At 40.0% G+C, this 15,948-nt stretch overlaps 1 protein-coding gene across 1 annotated transcript in view; it reads left to right on the forward strand.

Annotated features, from left to right (window-relative positions):
• ADCY5 (adenylate cyclase 5) overlaps positions 1-15,948 on the forward strand; it is a 195,859-nt gene that overhangs the window by 116,918 nt on the left and 62,993 nt on the right. The gene's annotated exons all lie outside the window — the stretch shown is intronic.

Here is a 15,948-nt window from a genome sequence, read left to right on the forward strand (position 1 = left end):
AAAGCAGTTTGGAGTGTCACCGGTTGACTTTGTAAGCTTGTTTACAGGACAGGAGAAGGATTGCCATGTGTCCTCAGCATCTTCCTTTGAGAAGCAGCTTTAACTAAACTTACCTTCTTTTTTTTTTTTTTTTTTCTTTTTTTTTTTTTTCTTTTTTCTTTTTCTTTTTTTTTTTTTTTCCTGGGACTGTGTCTCAATGGCTTTGAGAAAGTGAGAAAGTGGATTATTTGAATTTGATTATTTTTTCGGCAGTAACAAACACCGTTCTGATAAGTCATGAAGGGATGCAAGTTAAAGATGGGTACCACCTTCTGTGGGATGAATTGCAGAGCCCTGCTAGGGTTCAAGTCCCTTGGAGCAGTCCTTGCCAGCCTGTAATTTCAAGCAGGATATCCATTTGTGACAGCCCTTGGCACCTGCTCAGCCACCAGTGATGAGCAGAAGAGCTTCTGCATGTTACCATGTTCTCTCTGCCCACTCCCCAAGGAAGAGGGATTGAAGTTGTAATGTAGTTGCTGGATATCTTTATGGGTTGCAGTTAAAAGTAAAGTTTAACCTAATCTTAACACATTTTACCTCTGCTATTGTAATCTCTTTGGGAATGACTTCTGTGTCTGTCAGGCCAGATCCTGACACTGTGTAACAGCTCTGTAAGTACTTCTTCTGAGACATGGGGCTGGAAACAGGCAGCTTTCCTCCTTGCTCTGTCCATCGCCCCTTTAAATAAGTGGCTTTCTTGTAAACTGCTCGTGTAGCCTACTCTCTTATATAGCTCAAGTATGTTGATTAATTATATTTTCTGATACTTAGTAGAAGTGGATTTCTTGCACCTTTTACTTACTGTGCCTCCATAAACTCCATTAGATGATGCAGTGAAATCAAATTAAAATTCTGAAGATTTTGAAGGCTACAGCAAGTTGACATTTCCTTAACATTGAGGGCAGAGTGGAAAGGTAACAGACAAATGGAAAATTGAGAGGGGGTTGCTTGCTGTGGAATCTTGTATGAAACTCACTGAAATTGGGGCAAGTCTGTACTGGCTTGGGTCAAGTTCAGTTTGACCTTTCGTCATTTTGGTTGTGGCTGGGCAAAGGTCCACTAGCAATACTGAAGGCAAAAATGTCATCAGCTGTTATGGTTTTCTATTGAGCACTTAAGAATATAATTATGATAATAAAGGTGAGGGGAATAGTCTTCTCGGAGTGACCACAGTGGAGTCGGTTGCAGTAGAAGATGTTTTCTGTTTTTATATACAGTTTTTTCCATTATTACCCTTAGCTTGTTCCCAGTAGGTGTGTAAATTTCTTATGATAGATGGCATTTGTGAATTTTTGTAATAGAGAAATTACTTCTTTCCACTACTCAAAGGTTAGCTTGACATTCAAATTGAATGCAAGTCATTGGATGTGACATGAGACTAATCAGTATGGTATTCTATTTGTTCAAATTTGTTTCCATATATCATTATTTGCAGATCTAAAAGTCATTCAGCACAGTTAAATCCTAGTAAAGATTATTATCTGTTTAGGATGATGATGCTTTGAAATTTTGTTTTAATCATGTCACTAAATAAGCAAAAACAAATTAATAATAAATTAACAAATGTGAATCAAGCTCAGTATTCAACACACACATTTTTTTTCCTACTTTCTCTCTTTCACTTTGACAGGTAACAGCTTCATGTAGATTTTACCCACATGTACTGAGAGCAAAGAGGAGGTAACTTAGGAACATCTCATCTTCGTATGCTTGGGAAATGAATAACTAAGTATGAATAGAGAAAAAGGAAACACGAGTTGGTACAAATGACTCATTTCACACTAGGAGTTCAGTATGGAGCCTTTGCTCTTGCCTGGGTGCTCTGAAACCACCCCTGGTGGAAATTACTGTGAATGGTTTTGAAGCATTTACGTGCACCTGGAAACACAGTGGTGGCAGGGGGTAGTGCCTCAACAATGTGGATTAATGAATTGGCTGAAGAAAAGCAAGTGCACACATTACTTATGGAGAAATGCTCCAGGGAAGGCTTTTGACATTAGAACGCTGCAAGTAATTTTGTTTTGTTTTTGTCACTGTTCAAAAATGTCATAAGATCTGAGTTTTTATGAGCTAGAGGTTATTGTGTCAAGGCAATTGAGAGGCATGTGAAGGGTGCTGTGCCCAGCCATTGAATCTGGCTTCCTGTTGCTGATTTACGAGCAGAAACATTTCCTCCACAGTTTGCAGAGGTGGGAAGGTCTGTGTGTATGTGTGCAGAGACACGTGTTTCCCTCTACCAGCGACCATAGGCAATGATTCTCTTTTGCCACTCTCCCGGATTAGTTGAAAAAGCAGACTGTCAATAAAAGGTGAAGCACCGGCATGGGCTGCCCAGGGAACTTGTGGCTGCCCCATCCCTGAAGGTATTCAGGGCCAGCTTGCATGGGCCCTGGGCAGCCTGAGCTGGTGCCTGATTTAGTGTTTGGCAACCTTGCTTGGGGTAGAGGGTAAAAACTAGATTGCCTTTAAGGTTCCTTCCAACCCAAGCAGCATTGTGATTCTGTGGAAGTAAAATGAATAGGAACTTTTGTTCACTGTTAAGATTGCTGTCCTAATGCCTTGACCATTCTACTGGCTCTTCAAGCTGCTCACAGATTTCCCCATCAGCATGTAGGCTGCAGCTCCAGAGGCCCAAGAGCAGAGCCCTCCTCCTGCTTTGGTATCTTAAGTGGGAGAAGGGGTTTGCAACATTCTGTGTCAGAGAAGATTAAATATTCTAGTTTTTAGGAATGATTGGGCCTGGGCACCTCTAATTTTAATTGAAAAACAAACCTAAATCACTCTACCAGCAGAAAATTTTATGCTAAAATTACGTGAAATTGCTGTGTGTTTTTGCTTAATTTCTATTTTAAAATGTCCAGTTCTGCTGTAATATTTTTGGTTTGTGATATTGCGAAATGTACATTTTTCTTTTCCTTAAAAAAAAAACAAAAACACACACACAAAAAACACAACCCAACATCAAACAATGTACAAAGATCTTTCCCAGCTGCCAGGAGTAGGTCTGTAAAACACAGTCATGATCCTTTAATAATGGCATTTCTGCCACAATATTGCTTACTGTGTTACATTTATCTCAGGGGTTAGTTTATCTTTGTGAGGGAAAAGGTGATGTTTTTATGTCTCTCTGACCTGAATGGATAAAAGCAAACCTTTTTAGAACCTTATCAGGACTTCCTGTGAATGAGTTCATAATCTCCTGCTTATTGTTATGGAAAGTAAAATTCAGAGACTAATTTATCCACAATGAAAATATAATTTCCTGTCATTTTTTTTGGCAGCAAAATTTGTTTCAAGATTGTGTTCTTCTGAAGAAATTAGGGTGATGATGGAACTAAGATGAAGGTTTGGGGTTAATATTCTCTTTTGAGATGCAAATGAACAAAACCTTTGAACAGGGAATGAAACCGTTCCCCATCCTGATGCATTGAATGAGAATTAACTTTGACAAACAGAGAACAGTAGAGCTTGACGTGACCTCTCACACATATGTGTGTTAAATATAAAGTCTATTGTCAAATGAAATCAGGAAAGGAGTTCCCGAGACCATGCAAGTAATTCTGGGCAAACAACAAGGTGAATTATGTAAGTCAAACAGTTTGCTTTATCATGAATGAGATTATGTCTGATAGACAAATCCTAAAATACTCATAGATAATACTGTTTACTGAAATGCTTCCTAGGCGGAATTTAAAATGTTTTATATTGACTATTTATAGTATTTCTCTGCAGAGATAGTGGCTTTAATGTTATCTAAGTGTGGCCAAATATAGTAATCTCTATGCTGTAAAAGGAGACTTGAAGTCCTCTGTGAAGGGATAAAGATTGGCTTTGTCGTTGGAATTCCTTTGATGAACTGTTTTAAGAAGTTTATTTTAGGGCCAACATCCAAGCATGGTGAAAGTGACAGTTTCCTCTTTTATCCTTTTGCATAATTCTTATGAATCATGTACTCAACAACATTAACCTGATCTCAGAGTTTTCTACACATCTTGAGAACTTGAACTAAACTATTCACAGAAATGAAACAGTCTATTTGCTTTTGGCTTTGTAAATGAAAACTGTTTTTAAACTAGTTGTCCCCACTGTAGTTTTCTGATCTAGTAACATTCTAACAACAAAAATGTCTCCTTAAAATTGACTAAACAGTTGCACTTGGGCTGAGTGTCAGAGCGTTCTATCCAGCCATGTCAACTTAAACTCTTCACCTTATGGGCGTTGTGGTGCTTAATTAGTTGCTTACAAAGGGCATCAAGCTCTTGGATTGCAAGTTGCTATCTAATTGTCTGTTATGTTTTCAAGAATTTCAACTAAAAAAAACAATTTTCTCCTTCTTTACACTGTTCCTGTACACAGGATGTCCAGTCTTAATATTTCTTGGAGTTAAAAGAGTTATCAATATAAATAGCAGTGCAAGGCTGAGCTCTGTGCAGCTCATAGGAGAGCTCCCAGAACACAGCTGTAATGGGATGTACCAGTTGAAAGCAGTGCGCTGCTTAATGGTGTATTCTGGTTGGTGAGTACAGGCATGGGGCTGCTTCTTCCAACTTGCTAACAGCAAAATGCCTTCTGAAATGCTAAATGCGTTTATAATGAGACATATTCTCTCCAGTCTGGGTCAGACAGTAGATTGTCTTTTGGGGACAGTTTTGCTAATTGGCTGGTTTTCTTCAGGAGTTCATCTGGTTTCTGTTTTTGTGCTTTTTTATCAAGAGAGGTTATTGAAACTAAGCAGAAACCACTTCAATTTTACCATCTTCAATAAATAAAACTATATTAAGGGAATGTAGAAATTTGTGGATGTTCTTCTCTGGATTTTTTCAAAAATTTCCCAAATAATGTCTTGTATTGTTCAAAGCTTTAATTTCTGTGGAAAGTCATGTTGCTAGGGAATAATAACTCTTATAATAGAGTCATGGAATGGCTTAGGTTGGAAAGGACCCTAATGATTATCTAGTTACAACCGTCTGCCATGGAGTGGTTGCCACTCACCAGCTCAGGCTGCCCAGGGCCCCATCCAACCTGGCCTTGAGCACCTCCAGGGATGGGGAACCATCCCTGCCTCCTTTGGGCAGCCAACACCAGTGCCTCACAACTCTCCGAGTAAAGATTTTTTTCCTAACATCTAACCTAAATATCTCCTCTTTTAGTGCAAAGCAATTCCCTATTGTCTTATCACTATCAGCCTGTGTAAAAAGTCAGTTTCTCTCCTGCTTGTAAGCTCCCCTCAAGTACTGGAGGGCTGCAGTTAGGAGTCCCCAGATCCTTCTCTTCTCCAAGCTAAACAAGCCCAACTCCCTCAGCCTGTCTTCAAAGAAGGGGTGCTCCAGCTCTTTGATCACCTTTATGGCCCTCTTCTGGACTTGCTCTGGCAGCTCCACAGCTTTCCTGATTTGGAGGCTTGAAATGCATTCATGGATGGGTTGATTGGTTCTTGCTATCAAGTTGACAAGACATCTACCTGCTTTTCTTCATTCCAGCCCTATGCTCACATGCAGCAGTAAGTTATTTTTGGAGGTAGATGGAGGAGAACTGTGTGGGTTTCATGTGGGTGAAGGTGTCCTCCGCATTAAATTGCCATAATTCTGGTTGTAGGCTGAGAAAAGTCAGTAGGAGGGAAGTGATCAGCTTTTCCCCAGGTGGCAGCAGTGAATTTTACTTTTTCAGGAACTCTTCTGTTTCTCTTTTAGGAGCCAGCTTCAGGGTACTTCACCTGTGTCTGTCTAGGAGTAATGTTAGCTTTTTAGGTTTCCAGAAAATGTATGATTTTTTTTTTTAAGATAGTAATTTTTAGGAACTGGCTAAGCAGGTTTCACCCATGGGTGATGGTTAATTACTTTGTGCTTGCTGCTAATTTCTTGGCTCTACCTAAAGTATTTGTTGTTTTTGAGAGGGAAATCAGTCTTTTAGGGAAAAGCATTTAAGCTGAAACCAGTGTGTAAAGGAATTTGTTTTTTTGTAACCTTTATTATGTCTGAGCCTGATATTGAAGCTATGAAATATGTTTAGAAGTTGATACATTATGATGCACTTCAATTAAACGTCACTCTCTTTTCAATACATGTCAGTGCTTCAATTTTGAAAATTTTAATTTATAGAATAGAGCAGGCTTATATATTTACTGATTTTGCCTATTTGCGCGTGTGCTCAGCACCCTTTCAGAAGAACAAACACATGCTAACTTGTTTAAGCATTCATCTGACTGTCTGCAGGTTTTTCTCTTTGAACTGGGAATACTCTGTGATCTTGGTCTCTGCTGGGAACTCCTGGTGCCTTCTGGGGCATAAGAGAGTCTTGTACCCTCCATAGAACAAAACAGATAAATAACAGTTTGCAGGGCGCCCTGCTGGTTGCATTACTTAAACACATGTGTTCTAATAAAGACAACAGCCCAAAAGTGCAACATGCCAGGTGACTGCAGATCTGCAGCCACCAGCAAGTCATCAGCAATTAGGAAGAGACTGTGATGTATAATTCACACCCAAGGGTCTGTGAAGTTCACAGGGTGATGGATTGAAGAGTGTTAGATGTTTTAATGATGAAATGCTTGAATAGTAATTTGGAGAGAATAATGAAGGTGCCTGCAGAAGTTTACAGAACAGAATTTTATCTCATCAAGGTTATTTGGTTTCTCTTTTTTCTTCAGTAGTAATAGAAATAACTTAAAAAAAAAAAATCAAATCTCACTGCTGATTGGCCTGATTGATAGTAAAGGCAATTGCATTAAATGTATAGTTTTAAAAATATATATATATTAAACTAAATACTTTCAGTCTTCTACAGTAACCTTAAGGGAGGGGGAAAAAAAAACTTATTTCTGATCAGAACTTTATAAAGTCTTACTTGTAAAAACTTGGTTAACTTTCACTTAATCAATTACTGTGTCATGTAGTTAACATGCAAAGTGGTTTTAAGAACATTGAGCTTATATAATAACATTTGAAGAGGTTCTTGTTAAAATTATCCTACCTTTTTGCTTCCTCCATAGACTATAATGACTGAAAAGCAAAATCAGTTAAACTTTTTTATTCTGTAATGCACTGAATTTGGCAAAACTATTTAAAGCACTGATTTACAGAAGCTGTAGAACAGGGACACAGCATTTGGTGGGGATGGATTAACTTGTCTTACACTGTATTTAAATCCCTCAACAACAATTGCTAATATGTGCATCTGTTCTCACTGCTGTATATATAATTTATACACTGGATAAATGATGAAGAAGAGCCAAACCTGAAACCAATTAGTGGAGTCTGGTATCCTGTGATTCGAGTTAGAGCTTTGCTCCCTTGAAGCTATGTCCTCCAATTGCTGAAAATCATAGTGTATTTTTAAAACTTTCATTAATTTTGCTTGAAAATGAGAGGTTAAAAAAGCTGGAAACAGGCTGGCACTGGCTGTGTAGGAACTAGTCTAGGAACAGGTTGCTTCAGACAGAGAGCTGAGCAGAAATAGAAAGCAACCAGAGGACTGCACAGAACAGCAAAGAAGGAAAAAGACCAGCAATTAAATGAATATCAGCATGCACACCATTGGCAGAATATTGGCTTTGTGAAATGATGGAAATGCTCTTTATAGAAATTGGGGACTTTTCTGTGTCCAGTGTGTTTCTGGTGTAAAGACCTAAAAATATACACAGAGATTTAAAAGGTGGGAATAAAGATTTCTAAGAGCAGGTGAATTGTGAAAAATTGAAGGTTTGCAAATAATTTTCATGAACCACACAGAAATATGCGTGTTAGTTCTTCTCGATCAGTGATCTGTTTTTAAAAGACAACAAAAAAAGAAGAAGATGTGTATTTTCTTCCCTTTTACTGTGGCCAACAGAAACCTTTGGTGTTGCTGTATGTGTGTTTGGGGGATACCTGAGGCTCTCAAAGATACTGACAAATTCTAAGGATGTTGGCGAGTAACCATCTTCCTCTTTGAGCCAGAGTCCTAGATGAATCCTTTAAATATATAGAAGGGTGATGAGGGTTTGAAACTGGTTTTGTCTACCTCAGTCGTATAGAGCTGATCCCCAAGCCCTTGTACAGTGACTGCTCATGCTAGATTCTCCATCATCTGTGTGACTTTCAGCAAAATATTCTCACCTAGGTTTGTGTGGCCGAGAATATCATAGCACATGGCTGGTGACACAGGTGGATGACTTTGTTCTGTTGCAAGATCATCCAGAAATCCCTTTCTCCTTTGTTAGCTGCTGGAATTACAATTTGCCCTCCCACATGAAGGGGAAGGTGTGAGGCAGCTGGGAATTTTCTCTGAATAGAGATGCTGACAGTTTGTTGATCCACCAAGACAGCTCACTTGGTTTTTGTTGTTATTGTTTTGGGTGGGACAGTTTTTAGCTTTATGGAGAATTCTTACAGATTCTGATAATACATTGATACCATTTCACACTTGTCATAGGGAATGTGTTGCTAATAGGATGTTACTGGGACAACTCTCCTTCTGACAACCACTTAATTTCAGTTGTTTCCAGGGTCTGGCAGACCCATACATCAATGAATGCAGCAGCAAGTTGGAGAGAGGCTTTGTAATGCCCTGGAGTGTGAAAGAGATGAGAGACGTTGTGTGCTGGTGGGGTATTCATATAGTGGTGAGGCAAAAATTACAGGAAAGCCCAAAAAATCTTGGAAAGCAAATGCAGCAATTGTTAGCAATGGCTGGAGGAAAAGAGATGAAAGAATGGAGAAGAGCCTCATACTGATTCAGGCAGTGGATTGCCATAGCAGTTCTGGTGGAGAGACTCCAGCCTGGGGAGTGTGCACGCCAAGGTGCTGCTGCTTTCTGCAGGGAGTTCTTCCAAAGAATGAGCTAGCAAGAATCAGTTTGTACAACAAAGCAAACAAAGCTTTGGCTTCTGCTCAGGTGAACTTCAGCACTTCTAGTTACAGATCAGACTTCAGCAGGAGCCAAATGGTGATCCATACAAGTATAATTATTCTCTTTCATTTGGAGTCTTTTGTTCTGGGTTATATTCAAAAGTACTGTAAACTCGTTTATAGGATTTATTTTATTTCCAGGCAAGAGAAAAAGGTTTTTTGAGTTAATAGTTCTACTTTGTTTTAATTAAAAAGGAGAAAGAAACCATGTCTCCTGTACATTGCTTCCTTAAGAATCTTCTGTGCTGCAGAGCAGCAGCCCCCAAGTTGCAGTTTAGGATGACAGGTCCAGTGCAGGACAAGTCTGTATTAGAGAATATAAAGAGTAAGTGATATTCTCTTTGGAAGATACAAGTGTTCATTGTCATTTTCAGCTGCAAACAGAACAAAATTTTGTTACAGAAATCAGAAGCGATTACAGATTTCTTACAAAGCCTGAAATTGCAGCTATGACTTTCCTGCTGAGCTCCTTTTCCTTGGAAGTATATAATGGGGGAAGGAATAAACCGAAAACAACGTGTTCTCTGAAAGTCTATAAAGATCTGGAATAAAAAAAGGAAAAATAGTGCTGGAGAACAACTGTGCAGAACTGATGCTATGGGAATTCTGTGGGGATCTGGGATTCTGAGATCAGCATAGAAAAGTGACAGCATTTGTTCCCACATTGCAAAATGACATGTGATGAGAATCATCCCACTACACTTCTGTAATACAGAAGCCCAGATAGCACCAACTTTGTAAGCATGTATTAGATCACTGTATGTCACTTAGATACATGCCCTCATTGGTTTATTTAAGTGATTTTTTTGCACTTTCCTTCATATCTTTTTTTTTTTTTTCTGCAGATTCAAGTAGTAGTTTTTAGTGGAAGATCATAAAAGCTGTATTTTGTTGGTCTGTCTTGAATCCCACTGTCCTGTGTCACAGGGAGCACTGAAATCAGCAGGGCAGAGCGTGGTGCCGCCTGCCTCTGCCTCTAATTATTCTGAGTGTTTTATACATAATGAGCAGCTGCAGCACAAGGTCCCTGAGGACACCCCCGTTCCCAATCCAAAATAGCCTGTTGTCCAACTCACACTACATTCAGGCAGGGTGAAAATCAGAGCCATGTTTTCTCACTTCTTGCAGGCAGGGGGTCGTGACAGTTTCCTCCCTCCGCTTATTTCTTTATAGCGGGTTTTTGCAGAATGTTGAGGAATGCAGGCTGCAAGTTGCTGTGTGTCCTCTGTTCCTTAAAGATGTGCCTGGCTGATGTGGGGTTTTAGCTGGCTGCAGTATGGGCTCCCAGCAAAGATTTGGCAAGAGCCGCCTTGCAGGCAGCGCAGATGTGGTGGGAATGTTCCTAAACGTGGGGACACGCATCCTTCTTGCTGTAGTTGCTGACTTTGCCTGAGCCCCAGATGAATTTCTTAGTAGAAAATAAAAAGAAAAGGAAGACAACAGTAAACTGCACTGTAAGATGCTATCATGAGGCTCAAACTTAAGCAAAAGTTGATCATTGGGGTTTTCCAGCTCCCCTGATCCTTCATTAACCACAGGGGTATGAACAGGAAGAGAGGACCAGAGCCCAGTGTGATCCTGGAGGTTGTTTGCTTTCACATTTGACCACTGTTAAGTTTTGTCTATTCTGTTTGTGAGGGCTCTGTTGACCGGCTGCTGTCAGCAGGATTTTTTTTCAGTTGCATAAGGACTGGGAAAACAGTCTCTGTCTGACTCTGTCACAGTGAATGGCTTTTAAGTTAAGCCATGGCTGCAGTTATTGTGCTCTAGCTGTGACACTATAAATAAAGTTATTAACAGCAATATGTAAATGGGTTTCTATTTTTGTCCCCTGTATTGTTTGCAAAATCTAGGGCAGTTATTCAGTAAGAATCATCTGCTGTTTAGCACTGAGCCTACCAGCATTTGATGCTGTGTGGGCTGCTGCTTTTTTTTTCTTTTTTTTTCTCCCTCCCTTTCTTTCTCTGTACTGGCGTTTAGAATCCAGCCCCTTTACAAGTTTGTTTATTGTGGTACATAAGAAATAGAGTAGCTGTGCTAAGCGTTTTCAGGCTTCCAGAAAGTGACTCGGTACTTAAGAATAGAGAATCATCTCTTGATATCTGAACTGTAGGAGCATTAAAAACAGCTCCAACAACATCGAATACACCACAGCTGCTGTTTGCCTTCATGTGCATCTTGCAAATTCCAGTTTCTTCAGAAATCCATGTTTCCTTCCACTCCCTTCCCATGGCTCAGCTAGGCCAGGTGAGTGGGGAGTGCTGCAGGAGGGCATGGATGTGTTGTTGTCCAAACACTACCCTACTGTCATGGCTACTCCTGTCTGGAAGGGCAAATTACACTAATCCAAGGCATCTGTTTAGAAACCAGAATGCATCCGTGCTAGGGACAGCAGCTGTATTGCTGGGATGGCTGGCAGATACACTGCCCAACATATTTCTAGCATGGGTAAGGCATCAGTAGCTGAGGGCATGCTCTGGTTCAGTGTTTCACATAGGACAATTTGAACAAAATTCCTCTTATTCTATGCATGTATTTAGACTCATTGAATCATGTAAGTTGGAAGGGACCCTTAAAGGCTATCTGGTCCAACTCCCCTGAAATGAACAGGTTCACCTAGAGCTCCATCAGATGCTCAGATTCTCATCTAGCATGTCCTTAGATGTCTGCAGGAACAGGACATTCATTACCTCTCTGGGTAACCTGTGCCAGTGCCTCACCACCCTTATTGTGAAAAACTTTCTTATATCCAATCTCAGTCTTCCCTCCTTTCATTTGAAATCATTTCCCCATATCCTATAACAGCAGACCCTGCTAAAGAGTCTGTCCCCTTCTTCCATGTAGCCCCTCATTTAGAAACTGAAAAACTGGCCTTCCCCACATCCCTTACAGAGGAAGCCCAACGTGCTTGTCCTGTGCCTTCTCACAGTTTCAGTGACAACCATGTTGGCTTGCAGGCAGGTGCCTGGTTTGCATAGATGTAGGAAGGACTGACTCAGTTACTTTCCTCTGATTTTTATGGTCTGGGATGCATCACCATAAATATGTTTTAAACTGTCCCTAAGGTGGCTTCCTATGCTATAGAAAAGATCTGGTCACAGTCTATTGATTTTATTGGTATTAGTTTAGTGGTAAACTAATAACTGTTTACAGGAAATTCATTTGGAGATGGCATTTTGCGAATATTGCAAGTTGGAAGCAAATGGCTTAGTGAAATATCTTAATGCATTAACAGATAAATGAAATTTTCCAATGGAAAATGTAAGAGAAAAGCCATTTCTTTATATGCATATCTATTATTCCAGTGATGGCAATTATAGTAATTCTCTTGAAATCAAGTTAAAATTACATGCCTGCTTCATTATGAGAAGAAACCTCTGATTGCAAAAATCAGTGGAGATTTGACTGAAAGTTATAAAAAAAAGACTTCCACATGCAGTGGGCAGCAATGCCTCACCACGCTGCCTGCTGCAGCATTTCCATGGGCCTTCATGCAGATGTTCCCAGGATTCACAAGGCCAGGATTCACATTCCTGCTTTGCCGTGGTGTGATTTTGAGCCTCTTTTTTATATGCCGTGCTGCTGTCTGGTGTGGCATTGCTTTCATTGTGCAAGTGAGTGAATATAGAGATTTGTGAGGTGCTTAAACACATGTTCATAGTCTTGCATTTGTTTTCTCTGACTGCACAGCCTTCTTCCTAAGTGCCTTTGAAGCTTCTCTCACACACACACCCTTATTGCGAATATTGCTACTGGTTGTAATATGTCACGTCTTGTGAGCCATGGCTTTTTTTAGTATTTCCTCATTTTATCCATTACTTAATGCTGGTTTGTTTGAGAACTTCATATTGAAAATACAGCGGTCTGCGGTATTTTACAAAGAAGGAAATTTGAGGCAGAAGACAGCTAAGTGGCCACGTGGTCAAATGAGGGGCTGGTGAAGATGAGACTCAGGGGGTCTTGACAGCTTGTACCTTGACCAGCATAACGGAACAGAAGTGTGTTGTAAATGCTTTATGATATTACACATCATTACATTTATAATCTGGATGCCATAAAGTAGATTTAACACTACTTAGTATGCATGAAATATCACATTTATGCAAAGTATCTTGAATATGATTAGGGAGTGAAGAGGTGTGTGGAATTTAATATTCCTTCTTCGAGGGTGATTTTTGCATAGAAACATGCAAGTTAGTGAGCTCACCTATGCTGCCTGCCTCCTAAGAGGGAGTGTTTTTACTTCTGATATTTATTGTGCAGAATGTCATTCTATTTACATTGCTACTCCATGGTAGCTGGAGTTTTCTATGTCACCAGAAGGAAATGCACGACTTTGGCAGCTAAGTGTCATCAATCAGTTGCAGTGTATTAGTGAATTACATCTTAAAAGGAAACAAAAGCCTTACATTTAAACTGTAGGCCCCATAAAGTTGGGAGAAATTTGCTTGTGACTTGAGCATATCTATTCATTAATTGTTCTTATCGGGTAAGCAGTATTAATATAGTGCACAATAACCAGATAACAGGTTCAATTTCCTGCAGGTTTTTTCCTTTTCATTTAATACTGAAATAACAGCCAATCCCACTTCTCACTGAATGCATCATGTGCGTTGTTATTGAATTTATTATCAGGTTTGTTTATTAATTAGGAACGATAATTGAGCTCAATAAACGGGCTGTACCCTTCTCTTTGGTCAACCATTTCACCTTTCCGAGCGCACAACAAAGAATTACGTCTTAACTTTAAACTCCATTGTTGCATTGATGTTTCCCACTAAAGTGGCCATCAGGAAGCACTCGTGGTAAAATGTCTCTGTATACCTTGGGTTTCTCTTTGCATTTTCTCTGTATCGTTTTAAGAACACAACTGCTGTATTACATTTAAAAGTATGAAAGTGAGGAGACAGCAAGTCTGCGAGTCTGTTCACTTTTCCAGACAGGCTGGTAGGACTCGTGTTGCTTTGCTTCAGCAATTAGCGTTCCCAACAAATGGCCACTTCAGTGTTATTGATCTTGTAGGCTCCCAAACACTCGTGGTATCTGCCAGTACGGAGAGCTGCATCACTTGTGTTCAGTTTATACTTGAAATATTTTGTACCTAGTCTGCTCCTTTTGAAAAGAAGTTTGAAAAGAAGGAGACAGCTACAGGGAAGACACAGTTGCTTGTTAATGTTGTAAGTTATAGCATTTACAAGGGCTGCTCTGAAAGTAATGCTTTCTGTTTTATGATGTTGGCTCACAACATCAGAGACAGGTGTTGGAGGTATGGCAATATAGGTTGAACCTTCCCACCAGTGTTCTGTTCCATGCTGTTGCTGTATGACAGACAGCTGCAGAGGGGCAGTCTGACAAAATGGTGTCCAACATGGAACTGCCCTTGAAGCAAAAGCATGGAACTGAATTCCTCCATGTGGAAAAAACTGCATTGACATTCATCAGTGCTTGCTGAACGTCTATGGAAATCAGACTGGTGGCTGTGAGCACAGTGAGGTGGTGGGTGTTGAAACACTGTGAAACAGTGGATCACTTCTGCTGGTGAAGATTTCTATGAGCACAGTATGCAGGTTCGTTGCTGGCAAAACTGTATGGCTAATCATGGCAGCTATGTTGAAAAATAGTGTTTTGTAGCTGGGAATTTGCTCTATCACATAGTGTTATTGTGCTCTTTGTATCTCTTATAGTTTCCATGGAAGTAAATAGGAGGCATTACTTTCAGAGTGACTCAGGTAGATGCTAATGCAGGGTTTTCACTATGTCCTCACTATTCAGAGGAAAAAGTGAAGAGACACTAACTAACTATTTTATATATAAATAACCTATTTGCAGGACAAATAAATCACCAAAGACCAGGATGCTGGGGAAGCTAGTGGAGGGAATGAAGAAGTAAGGTTAGGTTGAAATGACCTCTGCTTGCAGAATTATTGCAGCTTTTCGAATAAGGAAGAAAAATGTTATTACTTGACTAAATATCCGTGATACCAGGGAAAAACTGGAAGCTATTTGAACAAGTATGAAGAGCTCATTCTTTCAACAGTAAAGATAAGGAACTGAGCAGTCTGTAACAGAAAGCATCCCAAACCATGATTCTGTACAACTCATCAATCTGTCCCCTATTCATGACCCAGTATTTCAACATACACATGTGAAACTGTTAATTTTCCATGCCAAAACGTGTAACTACATTGCCTTTTCTGACAACTGACTGACTGGTTACTGGCACACTGCCTGTAGTGTGCTTTATTTAAGTTCTGAGTTGTTTCTTTTTCCTATTGCACTGCTTCTGTGTCTTCTTGCAAGCAGTCCCCTCAGAGGATGGCAGGCAAGAATAGCACCTGACAGCTGTGGTGGTAATGGATAGTCCCTTCTTGTAGGGCTCTCTTAGTTTTGACTTTCTTCTTGGTTTTTGTTTTTTTTATGTCAAAATCCTGCAAGAAAAAAAAAAAAAAACAACCAACAAACATTGCTCTAAAGCCAGAAAACAGATTGCAAGAGCACTCACAGCAAAAAATATGGTCGAAGTTTGAAAAAACAGAAAATAGCATGACTTATCCTTTTTCTCCTATATGCAGTTCTGAACTTTTGGCTGTCTTGTGGGGCAGACGAATCAGAGATTCGTGGACCATTGGTGTGGACCGGGTCCAGCTCCAGTGTGGACAGAGCTGCCAGCTGTTTTGCACTGGTCAGGCAGGCCTGGGTGAGTCTGGGCTCGCTCTGAGTCTAGGAGATGTGGTCAGAGTCAGCCAGATCTGAACTGAGGCTAATGTGCTCTCTGCTTGGTTATTTATTCAGCTACTGAGTAGATAAGGCTACTTTGCACTACGTATATCCTTAGGCTTTGCTTTCCTAAACTTCCTCAGAGCTGGAATGGATTTGGCATCCTTTTCACTTAGAGGTTTCTTCTCATCCTCACTGATCAGCAGTACAATATTCATTCCCATCAACCCCTTCGCAGATACATGTAAAGGGGCTGAAGTTTCTCCTTCTTAATAGCTCAAAGTCTCATTTGGGCAGCTAATATTTT

Source organism: Phasianus colchicus, chromosome 7 (genome assembly GCF_987193195.1).
Source record: "Phasianus colchicus chromosome 7, bPhaCol1.hap1.1, whole genome shotgun sequence".
Classification (NCBI taxonomy): Eukaryota; Metazoa; Chordata; class Aves; order Galliformes; family Phasianidae; genus Phasianus; species Phasianus colchicus.